Genomic DNA, 15000 nt, shown 5'->3' with positions numbered 1-15000 from the left:
CATAGCCAGTTGGCTAGCTGATGTCTGGCTGTCCTCTGTATAGATGTGCAGATGTCAAGTATCCATCTTGGCTGCTTACAGGCAATCTATGCTTGACTGACACTGACATGTCTGCCCAGCTGTGTTATGAATGCCACAGCTAGGAATCCACACCCTGTATGCACCACATGCCATGGATACCTCAACTACACTACCACAATCAACAGAACATGCATGGGTACAAGTCTCCAAGACAGACACTGACCATGTTATGTAATACATGTTGCATACATGTCAACTGGAGCACCTCACTGGCCCTCTCCAAGAGGCAACCAGATGATTGGATGTTGCATGTAACTCTCACCCTGAGGTTCACCCCTGTGGTGTCTGTTGATAGATGGCCCACTGGTACATGGCAGGTGGCATGATACCACTGTACACACATCTCCTACACTTCCCATCTCTCCATGGACAATAGCCTGGTACGCACCTATGTACACCTTCACCAATGGACCCCAGTACTGACAAATGTCTGCATATGCATTACTGAGAATAACAGTGTATGTGTGTTTGTAGACCTGTAGTTGATAATACCCTGAGGCCCTTTACACCCACCACACCCCCCCATTGCCATAGTTAGATGTGGCTGCTGCTGTACCGGACATTTCATGTACCTTGTTACACTCTTCTCCCTAAGGGCTACCTGGGGCTTGCAGTACCAACACAACACTATTGTACAAACATGTTGATACGCATGGGATACCCTCTGAGTTCTGGCAAGTGTCTGTATGTGTGCATGTGTGTATATTTGTAGGATACGTCATTCTGAGGCCACATTCAACTAATACAATATGCCTTGCCACACAGTATTAGGGATAGTGATGTTGCTGACTGTAGGAGAGCCATGACAATGCATCAGCCTACTATCCCTGTGGCATGTGCATTAGATGCATATCCCTGTAGTAGCACTCTTGGGATAGACAAGGGGATGTATTGCAGTCCTGGTCAATGTGTGATGTCAGAGTGTTATCATGAGATTCAGTGTATACAATATCCACTGTGGGGTGTGGGTGCTGGGTATACTGTCTTTACACCATGGTACCCCCAGTACATGCCCCATGTTCCACTGTATGGTGACCACTGTCACCATCAACCATACAGGTAACTGATAACACTATCCAGCCCAGCTATGTATGTGCTGTGTGCAACTTATCTGTAACAGAATGGACACACTGTAAGGTAGTTAGCACTTATAAGCCCAGGTCTCTCGGATGTGTGTATGACTGTTATGTGTTTGTTAATGTGTATATGACAATATGTCACACTATTTATTTTCCATAAACAACCAATACATCCCCCATTACCATACTGTATAGGCCTGGGGATATTCTTAACATAACATGTAACCTGGGGCACACTTCATCCTGACAGCTGTGTGGTGTGTGCAATTAAGGCCACACACATCAGTAGCACTACATACCTAGGTAGGGGTTCTAGTCCCAGTGTTGCCAAGTAAGAGTGTGCATGTATGTGAAGGAATCTACTTCCATTTGCAGAATATACATGTCCCAGGAGGTCATCTGTTTGAGAACTGCCTGGCAAATGCTAACATTTCACAGGTATCATCCTGTGGAAATACATTCCATCACAAGTAGTTGTAGATGTGTAAATGCCCTCGACCCCAGCGATGCTGCGGTGGGTATATATACCTGGGTGTGGCTCTTGTGGACACAGCCACCATCATTGCAGTTACTGTTGAGTGTATCCCCCTGCTTAGCTGGCCGTAATACTGTACAGTTCATGTTAACAAGTTAAGTAGTTTTCTATCACACTATCTGTGGTTCTACAGCACCTCTCACCCTCCAAAGGGTAGGGCTGTGCCACTCACACCAGCACACCTATGTATACCGAGTTGAAGATTGCACTACATTGTGGAAGGGGACATATACCCTGCCAGTACCATCGTCAATGACATTAAACTAGCAGACTGCTTATTTTCAAATGTGTTGTTATGCCTATTCTGTCTTAGTGGAATTACATAGGCTAAAATGGGTTCCTTGCACAGGTACATACATCCATGTGTACAGTATTTTCTATGTATTGCATCAACACCAAAGCCTCTGTGTATGTTATATGCAAACATGTGGTGTGTACACCCAGTACACTTACCATTGTCCACTGTAGAAGGGCTGCTGACATCAGCCACTATGCACTTACTTGTATACACCACCCCCAGACCTATCGGCCATGAGGCACATGCAGTAACTATTATACAGACCTGTGACATTTGTTCACCTGTACCCAGGATATGTCACCGCAGTGCCATACCCCTTGTAGCATACAACAGCAGCCCATCATCCTGTTGACACATGGACACCTACAACACAAACGGAATACAATATAGAAACCACAATCAGTCAGTGTTAACAGCTATAATGCATCATGGCTGGACAGCTACACTTCCTGACATGTAAGCATTAAACTTTACTGCTGGCAACATGTTAAACAGCATTACATTGGTACATCATAGTACAGTTAATCTGTGCATCAGAACCATATTATCCTGTCCCTGGATCGATGTTATGGATGACAGAGATGTTGCACAGGTATCATATGCACAGGGTGTGTTGTTGGTTTGCCAGAGACCTAGGCCGAGCCATACGCTTGACACCATGTGTGTGAGTGAGGGGGTTTAGTTATTAATTTGGCTGTTGTGATGTGGTGTGTGTAGGTATGGGTTTGCCCTAGCTATGTTGGTATTGTGTGTGTGTGTGTGTGTGTGTGTGTGTGTGTGTGTGTGTGTGTGTGTGTGTGTGTGTGTGTTTGTGTGTGTGTGGATGCATGCACACAGTTCTGCTATGTGCCTGCCCTATACAGGGGTTTGTTGGACAGCTGCAGACAGTACCTGGCAGGGTGTGCAGTTCACCATCTCCAGCCATGACACAAGAACTGTGCCTGCCAGGGGTTCCATGGGCACCACCAGGTACAAACCACAATATGGTACCCCCCCGATGATGACATATGTCTGCTGGAGCCAGGTCCCTCTTGGGACTGGCCAGGGTCATGTGCATGTGGCCTGCTGTGGTGTGGTGTGGACAGCGCCTCCCCTGCAGTGCTAGGGCTGGTACTGCCACTACAGGATCTCCTCTGTGTTCTGGCATGTCCACATCAACCTCCAGCTATTGGTGTTGCTGGACTACATCCATGTGGCTGTCACACCACTCCCACCATATGCTCGAGCACAGACATTCCATGGTCTAGGATTCCCACCATCTCACCCAACAGTCTATCCATGACTTCTGAAAAATAACAGAGGGCACCTGCAAGATCATGGATGTTGTCAGTAACAGCTGAATGAGTAACCTTCTGCAGCCAGAGAACCTGTCTGTTGCATGGTTCCATACATGCCTGCGCCTCCATGATGGCCTGAAACATGCATCTGGTGGTACCAGATGTGGCACTTCTGCCAGGGGCATAAGGACCAGCAGCCCTCCATTGAGCATCCCTGTACATCTGTCTATGTGGTACCCCACCGGACATCTGGCTGTGGCTGCTGTGTCCAGACACACATGCCATAGATACCACACTGTCCTGTCCCATGCCACCAACTGCCAACTGTCCCTCAGCTATGGCCACTGGTGATGGGGTATGTATAGGCAATGTGACTGTGTGCAGAGATGGGGTGGATAACAGTGGGATGTCAAATGATGGCGCAGCTTCAACCCCTGACAACCTTGCCTGTGTCTCAACACACCTATCATCATTCTCTGTGTCTGTATGGACACCATCAGATTGCCTGCAGGAGGGACCATGACCCACCTCACCACCTGTGAGGAGAAAACAAGAAACGCACTTTAAGACCTGTACATCATTGCTTAACAGTGCACACATACACACACACACACACACACACACACACCCACACACACCCACACACACACACACACACACACACACACACACACACACACACACACACACACACACACACACACACACACACACACACACACACACACACACACACACACACACACACACACACCTTGACATTCCACCATACTACTTACGTGTCCCTGAGTTTACAAAATGTCCCTATTTTTTCTCTTATTTTTCCCATCCGGCATCAGTCTTGAATAATTACAGTCAATAATACCAATCATTAACTTATCATTCTTCTAATTGCTCAGAGAAGTGATCACAAAATAGGGCCTGTTACTCCATTAACTCTTTAACTTGAATGGAGTCATTTTTTCAAAGACTCCCCTGATGTCATGAAGTGTTCACCCTGGTTTTGTCCAGATGTCTTGAGCATGGCCCACATATGATATGGGCTACTACAGTCAGTCAATAATGTCATGCACTGGAGTTTCATACTTAACTATCGTTCAGTAGATGCAAGATCTGTTGCTCTATTAACTTTTTATGTACAGTAATATGTACAGTAATATTTGGAAACACTCTCTGGTGTTGTCTAGTAATTCCCCAATGCAGCTTTAGTGCTGCATACATGGGTATTCTTTCACCTTTCTGCTGATTGTGATTAAAAATGTATCCCTGGTGTCTAGTTTTCCCTCCCAATGCATCTTTCATGCTACAGACTTTATTATACTATCAGCTGTCCTGTGATTAAATGTCAGAAAAGTATTTCTGGTGTCTAATGTGTCTGTCCATGTCCATGTACTGCACGATTTCTAAGGGAAGTTGAGAGTTATGAACAACCCCACACTCACACATGTGCATACATGTTCACACACACAAACATACATGCATTCTACATACATCAACCCCTATCCACTCCACCAGATAGCACTTACAGACAAATTAATCCCCACAAACACACACACCCACACACTTACAGGTGAGGTTGCACAAAGATATTACACACAGACCTCTCAGTACCCATCTGTCAATATGCATGACATATGGCACTCAACAGCATGCAGTGCAGCTATAGTCAATCCCTGTTACCAGCATTATACATCTCTGTGATGCATGGGTTGTGTTATTAGGTGATGCCCCTTCCCCTGGAACACACTGCACCCATGTACAAAGTATTGCTGTGCACCTGTTCGGCATCCTGGCATGTACTGTGCACCATACCTCACAGATGTACACACCATTGCTGAATGTGTATATGTGTGTCAGTTATGTTTGCTCGGCTGCTCACAGCCCCTATGTGTTTGTATGACACACATCTGGGATGATATGTTGACAGATGTCATTTGTGAATGCCTGATGTCTGATTTACAGATATCATCAGTGGTGCACATATAGCCAATGAAATACAATTACACTGACAACCTTCAAACCTTAACATGGCTATTGGGAGGGTACTCACCCTTATTGATATGGCACTCTCTTCCCTGATATTCCATGGGGCCACATTACTGCATATGTTAACATTACATGAACCTGATATGTGACATATGACCTATGCAATCAAATGCAGTATCAAACAAATGTGTTAGTTGTGCAGATGCTGATTGAGATGCATACAATTTGTCCTACAGCAGTCACTATTCCTGAAAGGGGTATACTAGCATAAGCCATCTGCATTTGTCAGTATTTGGTCACTCTGCTCTACAAATGTCCCCCAACTCTGCATGATTGCAAGGTCAACTCATGTGGACAGCCCTTGGAGGTCACACAGTGCCGTCACTATTGTTGTGAAGTCTGGGTTATGTCTGCCACAATTCATGACCTTGACTGTGTGCAGATACAGACATTCTTAGTGAGTTTTGGATCTCTACTTCAGTGCACTGTTGTGTTTCAGGATGACAACCTCTCCCCATCCTCAGCCTTTTTGCAGATGCTTGGCAACAATGGCCTACACGTATGTGATTTTGCAGTGTCCCAACTCTGAACACCATGTGTACCAGCCTAGTCCCTGCTAATGAATGGCAAACATACAGGTGTATACTGGCACCAGCAAGGTACAGATGGGGATGGTGGGCCTGAGGTGGGGTGAGGTGTTGGTTGTGCAGCACATGTATCTTAATTGATACTGTCTGTAGGTTTCCAACTTGGTCTTGGTACAACAGTACACCTTACAATGCATGCCTTTGGGGGACTTTTGCTGTTATGCATACGCTACCTGTAGAGAGCCCTGGCTGATGTTTTCTGTGGTACAACTGTCCCATCTGATTACCCTAACCCATGGTTCACACTTATGCAGAGTCCAGGCAATTGCCGACACAGGTACAGCACAGCCAGTACTTGCTAGACATTCCCCCAACTCCCTCAGTGTTGTGGCATGTTACTAGGCAGCCTGCATGACCAGTTTGCAACATGTTTCATCATCTGTCTTGGATGGCCATCTGTTTATTTTCTAAATTAATCCTGTCCCATACATCCTCACCACATACATGACTGTCTGCACTGTTTGCCATTGTATATGCAATGGTGAGGTAAGGCTACATGTCCAACTCCTGGGTGCTATATGTTGGGTATGGGATCCATTTCATGGCTTGTAAGATGTGTGCAAGCCATGGGTGCCTCTGTTAAGTGGGCACATTTGATGGCCAAACATCTTGGACAGCAGGCCATTTCTTGGTGTAACAGTGAGGACCTGTACTTGCTGGAAGGTCCATACTCATGAAGAGTGCATGCTGTCAGTACCTCAAAAGATGATTCCACAATATGTTATCCGGAGTATATGCACACATATGCTTCCAGTGTTTTTGAAGGTATGTATTCCCCATATTTGCTGTCCTAACATAAGATTCCATATTACACATTCATTGCTCATGTTAGTACCGCATTGCAGGTTGTAAGGGTTGTGGAATGAAGTATCGTGATATGCCATAGTGTAGATCTGTAACAGTTGCCATTGTAATAGTTGTATATACACTGTTGTAGCACTGTATAAGGGTGATGTTTCAGACATGTCCCTACTGTAGGCCATTTATCCCACTATTATGTTCATCTCTGTGCACACATCTTGCAATGATAGCTTGTTAGTTATATTGCAGGACTATTACATACCCTTCAGATACACCACCATGGCGACCACTGTGATGCAGTGCAGTTAACAGCAACAATAAGTGAACATGTATGAATGCATTATGGGTGGGTGTGTTAAATGTTTGCATGGAATATACCATGGCTATAACATGGCCGGTATATTGGCAAACCTGAACAAACACCATACTCACCAGCTACAGGCTGCTGCCCCGGAGGTATACCAGAGGGACCTACATAGCTGTGTGAGAGATGTGATGTCAGTAGCCACATCTGTGGCATTGGTACAGAGTGGGAGAAGCATTACAGTACATCAACAGTACAAACCCACAATACTACAGATTATGCGCATCTGTTTATTACTACAATGCAGCAACAGACTATATATATATATATATATATATATATATATATATATATATATATATATATTTCATCTCACATATGCATGAATAAACTCTTCAGATACAGATGGATACACAACAGTGGTGTACTGATGTACCTGTGGCCTTACCTGTTTGATCTTCAGCCATTGTGTGGGTAGCACCCACCTCCACTATGCCCTCCGCCGGGTCTTGTGTTTGCAGGTGGACAGGTGCCCCGAGGCTGGCAAGGAGCTCCTCAACATGTGTCAGGGGGCTGGATAGCATGACCTCCCCCGTGTCAAGCTGGTCCCCCCTAACCACAGCAGCACGCCGATGGGCATGGTGGAATAGATCAGTGCACTGATGTTGGACCTGCTTATAACTGCGGTTATGCAGGCCGACATCATTTACCCTGTGGACAAGATCATTCTACAGGATGGTCCTCTCATAGGTTCATAGGTTCATAGGATGGTACTAGGCTATTGGCCCTAGGGCCTATACAAGCCTAGCCATACCAATTCCCTGGCTATTTCTTCCCACACTATTTATTTCCCTGGACCCCTGTCTAGCAGGGCAGCTGATGTGATCCCTGGGGTGAATTTCCTTTCTCCAATCCAATTGTCACAGCTCCTTTTGAAGAGGATCAAAGAGGCACTCTGCTTGACATGTATGGGCAGTCTATTCCAGAGTCTGAGGAGTCTCTGGGTCAAGAAACTATCCCTCCAGCATGTTTTGTTTATTGTGATGACAAGGTTTAGATCCCTGGAGAATGTGGCTCTGAGGGATTGGGATTTCTTTACGTGTTGCATGCCCAACAGCTCTGGGTTTGACATGGCCTTGTATGTTAATCAGAGATCGCCTCTGAGTAGATGATATGCGACAGAGTATAGCTGGAGCTTTTTAAGGCGGTCAGCATAGGGCATCTGCTTTAGGCCTGCAATTCTTTTAGTGAGGTATTTCTGTGGCCTTTCCAGTTGTTGCAGATGTCTTGAGAGGTATATACTAAATGGGGCATTGTATTCTATAATGGGTCTAATGAGGGATGAGAACAGTTGGACAATGACCTCCTTTTTACTGGATGAAAATCCCTTAGTGATGAGGTGTGCCACACAGAAGGATTTCCTAACTGTTGTGACAATGTGGTTATCGAAAGTGAGACCACCGTCCACCTGTGTCCCTAAGTCTCTTATCACACTTTCGGTGTTTGTGTACTGCCACCTATGTGGTAATTCATGGGTACATGTTTTTTCCCAATGGGGATAACTATACTTTCCTTGGCATTGAGCTTGATCCCATGACCTGGCACCAAGTATCTGTTTCTGTAAGGCCCTTTTGTAGAGTATCCACATCATTTGGGGATTCAGTAATGGCTCCCAGTTTGCAGTCATCTGCTAACTTTGTTAGCCAGAGTCCCTTAGTGTTGGTCTGTACTTCAGAGAAGTAGATGCCAAACAAGAGCGGTCCCAAGACTGTACCCTGAGGTACTCCACCTGTCACTTGTCTGGAGCTGGATTTGGAGTTGGCAACTTTTACATTGTGGGTTCTGTCAGCAAGCCAGTTGGCAACCCATCGAGTGACGTAGAGATTAATGCCCAGATTAGTAAGTATATCTATGATTCCAGAGTGGGGGATGGTGACAAAGGCCTTGGCGAGGTCCATATAGGCTGTGTGGACTGCCTTACCCTCATCCACAGCTCTGGAGACTAATTCAAAGAAGCCAATCAGGTTCAGTAGATAAGATTGGCTCTTCATGTACGTAAGTTCTATGATAATACGTTCCATGGCCTTGCAGATCAGGCTCATAAGACTGATGGGGTGGTAGTTCCTGGGATCTAAGGTTGATTCCCCCTTGTGGAGGGGGGATAACTGTAGCTGTGCGCCACTCAGTGGGCACGAAGCTTGAGGTGAGGCTATGATTAAACATGACACTTAGGTGAGGTGCCAGTTCATTTTGTAGTTCATGTAATACACAGCCCAGGATGTCATCTGGTCCCATGGATGCTGTATTCTTAGCTTTGGAGAGTGTGTTCTTTACCTGTGTGGCCATTATTGCCAGAATTTGGCAATCTTCCGATATTGAGATGGGCTGTTTAGGGGGTGAGAGGGGGGTGAAGTTGGCACTGACTTGATCTGCCAGATATTGGCAATATCCTTGGGATCAGTATATTTAATGCCATTCTGTTGTAGCTCAGAGCAGATCTGAGCATTGCCATTTAGATTCTTGACATAGTTATATAATGCCTTGTGGATATCTTTGGAATCTTAGGCAATTTTATTTTCATAACTAGCTTTGGAGGATTTTATAAGGGATCTCAGCTTCTTACTGAGGCTGGTAAGGGAGTTTTTTGCATCCTGGGATTTTCCTCTTTTCTGCAACAGTTTCTTCCTTTTGTTGTAAAATTTGTTTATGGCAGGAGACCACCAGATTGGCTTCCTTTTTTTGGAGGAGAGCATTTTGGTTCTATTTGGGATGGCATGATTCATGCATGAGTGGATGTGCTCGTACAGTGCCTTAGTGTAGGATTCAGTAGTCGAACTTTCAGCTCCCGTCTGCATGAGTGTCATGAAGTTTGTCACTTCTGAATGAGTAGCATGAAGCTGGCCTTTGAGAAGTTTTTTATGGAGGTTTCCTTACTGGGGGTGGGGGTGGGGGTGGGATGTGGATGTTAAGGCTGATTAGCTTATGGTCAGACCTGACCAACAAGGGGGTGACCATAGGTGTGGAGCATCGATCTCTCATGTTGGTAATGACCAGGTCTAGGATATTGGAGCCCCTGATGGGACTATGGATTAGTTAATCCAGGGCATTGGAATTTATGAATTCCAAGAAACGTTGGGCAAATGTGTTGGTACATGAGTAGTTTTCCCAGTTAATGGCAGGGTAGTTGAAATCACCCAGTATTATGGTGTTTTTTTGTATCTTAATATTTTCCAGTATGTTTAGAAAGGTGTAGTGAGAATCTTGGGGCATGGTGGGAGATCTGTAGCAAGCTACAATTTGGATTTCAGTCTTACCTAGTGTTAGTTGCACCTGGAGAATTTCAGATGCATTGTGTTGGGCAACTAGCCTGGTGGCGTGAATATCCTTGGTGAATATGGACACTCCTCCACCTTTAGTGTTTCAGTCCTGGTTTGGTGGCTGAAAAGTGTGGTATGAGTTGTAGCCTGGTATTTAAGGGGTGCTCTCTGGAGCCTTGAACTAGGTCTCAGTTACTGCACAGATATCGATGTTCTCCATTTTTAGGAGTGCCGAGAGAGAGTGCATTTTGAGGTTTAGACTTCTAGCATTAAGTGGCATTACCTTCAGAATTTGCATGCTTGCACCTGTTATGGTGGTTGATTTGTCCTTTGAACTTTGCAGATCATGGGCTGTATGCCCAAACAGGGTGTGGTAATGCTGCACCAGGTATGTGATGATGAAGACATTCTCCTGGGGTGTGTAAATCGGAAGTCTCTCCTAAGACATTGTGCCTGAAAGACATAAAGAGGGATACAGGTCTGAGGACCTCATACTGCAAGGATATAATAGTTGTTAATACACATCTCTGTCTCCCCCCCACCATATCTTCAACAACAATCTGATCACACAACTCAATGGGTATGTCTAAGGTAGACCTACTGTTGGGACATATATCGTATTGTACAATGTGTGCAATGTGTTTGTAGTCATGTTCCATGTTGGAACACTGTCATTGGTGGTCTGTTGCAAGCAATGTCAGCTGCATGCCATTGTAAGGGCCACTATGGTTCCATAGGTTCATAGGTAGGTACTAGGCTATTGGCCCTAGAGCCTATATAAGCCTAGCCAAAAAGGTACCCTGGCTTTCACCACCCAAGAAAATTATTTACCTGTGCCCCTGTTGAGTAGAGTCACAGAAGTGGTCCCTGGAGTGAATTTCCTATTTCCCATCCAATCATAAAGATTTTTCTGTTTGATATAGATAGGTAGTTTGTTCCAGAGCATGGGAAGTCTCTGGGACAGGAATCTATCTCTCCAGCATGTTCTGTTTATTGTGTTAACAAGGTTTAGGTCCCTACAGTGTATAGCTTGGAGGGATTGGGATTTCTTTAAGTGGGGCATGTCCAACAGCTCTGGATTTGACATAGCTTTTTATGTTAGGCAGAGATAGCCTCTAAGTAGGTGATATGCGATGGAGTAAAGCTGGAGTTGTTTGAGATGGTCTGTGTAGGGCATCTGTTTGAGGCCAGTAATCCTCTTTATAAGGTATTTCTGCGGCCTTTCCAGTTGTTGTAGATGTCTTGTGAGTTACATATCAAATTGGGCATTGTACTGGGTCTATATTATATCCTCGAATGCTTAAAAAAGCGAACACTGATTGATCAAACTTATTTTCGCGAAACTGCAAAATATCGAAGCAGCAGAAACTCGAATTTTTTCCTAGGGAAAGAATTGTTGTCGTTCTGTTGCTTTGGTATTTTCAGTGTTATGGTGGAAAGTTACCGGTCGGATTCAGGTAAGTGTGCGATTGTGTGGATGTGAGTGTTAGGGTGATTTAGGTGACTTAGGGTTAGGGCTCGGGTTAGGTGTGTGTGCGATTGAGTGGACATGAGGGTTAGGGCGGATTTAAGTGAGTTAGGGTTAGGGAGCGAGTGAGGTGAGTGTGCGATAGTGACGGACCTTAGGGTTAGGGTTTGGGTTAAGGTATGTGGGTAGTTAGTGGTGTGTGCATAGTTTAGTGTAGGGTTAGGTATCAGATTTTAGGTGTATGTATGTGGATTTCTGTTTGTTTGGTGTGCTTGTGTTGTGTGTATGTGTTTTGGATCAGCGATTTTTTTCCCTGGGAAAATAATCGCTGATCTGACAATTTGAGATTGTAAGCTTTTGCTTAAATTAGGTCGATCAATCGGCGTTCGCTTTTTTAAGCATTCAATGATATAATATAGACCCGTTGCACTCTATAATGGGTCTAATGAGTGACAAGTAGAGGGGAACAATGACCTCTTTATTCCTGGATGAGAAACCTTTTGTGATGAGGTGTGCCACGTAGAAGGATTTCCTGACTACTGTGGCGATGTGATTATCAAAGGAGAGATTACTGTCCACCTGTGTCCCAAGGTCTCTTTTCACACTTTTGATGTTAAATAGACTACTGCCTATGTGGTAATTCATGGATACAGAATTTTTACCAAAAGGGATGAAAGTGCACTTTTTGGCTTTGAGCTTGAGGCCATGGCTTTCACACCAGGCATCTGTCTCAGTGAGGCCCTTTTGTAGGATGTCCACATTGTTAGGAGTTCCAATTATGGTTCCTAGTTTGCAGTCATCTGCGAACTTTGTTAGCCAAAGACCTTCTGTGTTAGCCTGTACTTCAGAGAAGTAGATACCAAACAGAAGAGGGCCCAGGACTTAACCCTGTGGTACTCCACTTGTCACTGGTCTGAAGTCAGATTTGGAGTCTGCTACCTTCACAGTGTGGGTTCTGTTAGTGAGCCAGTTGGCAACCCATCTTGAGACATAGGGATTTATGCCTAGTTTAGTGAGTTTATCTATAATTCCTGAGTGGAGGATGGTGTCAAAAGCCTTGGCGAGATCTAGATAGGCTGTGTGAACCACCTTCCCCTCATCTACGGCTTTGGTGACTGCTACAAAGAAGTCTATCAGGTTTAGGAGACATGATCTGCCTTTTACAAACCTGAACTGGGTGGGGTCCAGAGATTGGAGATTACCAAACTCTTTGTTTATAAGTTCCATGATGATACATTCCATGGCCTTGCAGACCAGGCTCATCAGGCTAATGGAGCAGTAGTTCCCGGGGTCCATGGTGGATCCCCCTTTGTGGAGTGGAATAAACATTGCTATGCACCATTCAGTGGGCAAAAAGCCTGAGGTGAGGCTATGATTGAGCATGGTACTTAGGTGAGGGTGCCAGTTCATTCTGTAGTTAGTATAGAACGCAGCCTGGGATGTTGTCCAGTCCCATGGATGCTGTAATCTTGGCTTTGGAGAGTATGTTTTTTTACCTGTGCAGCTGTGATTACAGGAACTTTGCATTCTTCCAGTATAGAGATGGGCCCTTTAGGGGTTGGGGGGGTGGGTAAAGTTAGCACTGAACATATATGCCAGGATGCTGGCAGTATCAGTTGGCTCTGTATATTTAGTGCCATTGTGCTGTATCTCAGAGCAGATCTGTGTGTTACCATTGAGACTCTTGATATAGCTATAAAATGCTTTGTGGTTGTCTTTAGAAACAGTGGCAATTTTGTTTTTGTAACTAGCTTTGGAGGATTTTATGAGGGATCTCAGCTTCTTAATCAGGCTGACCAGGGAGTTCCTCCAATCATGGAATTTTACTCTTTTTTGCAGCAGTTTCTTTCTTCTGTTGTACAGTTTGTTTATGGCAGGGGACCACCAGATTGGCTTTCTTTTTTTTTGAAGGATAGCGTCTTGGTTCTGTTAGGGATGTAAGTGCCTATAAAGTGCATTTCTGTGGGATTCAGCAGTCGTACTTCTGTTGTCCGTCTGCATGGGGGTAGTGAAGTTTGCCACTTCTGTCCTAAGAAGCGTGAAGTTGGCTTTGGAGAATTTTTTTACGGTGGTTTCCCTAATGGTGGGTGGGGGTGGGATGTTGATGTCTAGGGTGATTAGCCTGTGGTCAGATCTGACCAACTAGAAATTGACCTCTGGTGTGGAGCACTGGTCGCCCATGTTGGTAATGATCAGGTGTAGGATATGGCTGCCTCTGGTGGGGGTGTGGATAAGTTGATCCAAGGCATTGGAATTTATGAATTCCAGAAAACGTTGAGCAAAAAAGCTGGTGTGGTATCCTTCAAGGCCCCTGAGCCATTGGAAACCACAACCCACGCTGCTGAATCCCTTACAAATGCTTTCTACGAGCACCTCCAGGATTGCATGGATCAAGCAATCCCAAATAAAATCAAGACCCTTTCCACCAAAGGCAAGCGCCCGATCTGGTGGACCCCAGCCATAAACAAACTTTACAACAAGAGGAGAAAGCTACTACAAGATAGAGCAAAATCCCTAAAAGGGAAGACATCTCTGATCAATACTAGTAAAAACTACGATCACTCATACAAAATCATCCAAGGCCAACTTTGAGAGAAAAATGCCAAGGACTCAAAGACAATCATAAGGCCTTCTTTAGCTATGTTAGAAATCTGGGTGGAAACTCCCAGATATGCTCAGAATTAGTCCAAAGTGATACAAAATCACTGAACCCACAGACATTGCAAACATACTGGCAGACAGATTCAGTGAAAATTTCTCCCTCCCTCCCCCAAAAGGAGAAATATCTATCCCAGCAGAGTGTAGCCTCCCAATCATCTCAAATGCCCAGGTGAGAGCTGCTCTCTCTAAAGCTAAAAACACAGCATCAATGGGACGGATGGTGTCCCTGGCTGTGTGCTACACAAACTCAATGAGGAACTAAACCCACACATAAGGCTGCTGTTTAATCTTAGCCTTACCACAGGATCACGTGCAAAGAGTGGCGTCTCGGCAACTGTGGTCCCACTCCACAAAGGTGGTGCTTCTATGGACCCTGGTAATTAGCCCCATAAGCAACAAGCCTGGTCTGCAAAGCTATGGAGGATCATAATGGAACTCATAAATAAAGACATGGGGACCTACAGACATTGGATCCTACCCAATTCAGCTTTGTCAAGGGCAGATCATGCCTCTTGAACTTGGTGACTTTTTGAAACAGTCACCAAG

This window comes from Protopterus annectens, chromosome 1.part0, assembly GCF_019279795.1.
Source record: "Protopterus annectens isolate FY-2018-M chromosome 1.part0, PAN1.0, whole genome shotgun sequence".
NCBI classification, from domain to species: Eukaryota; Metazoa; Chordata; order Ceratodontiformes; family Protopteridae; genus Protopterus; species Protopterus annectens.
The sequence above is the reverse complement of the archived record's forward strand: the minus strand, read 5'-3'. Positions refer to the sequence as shown.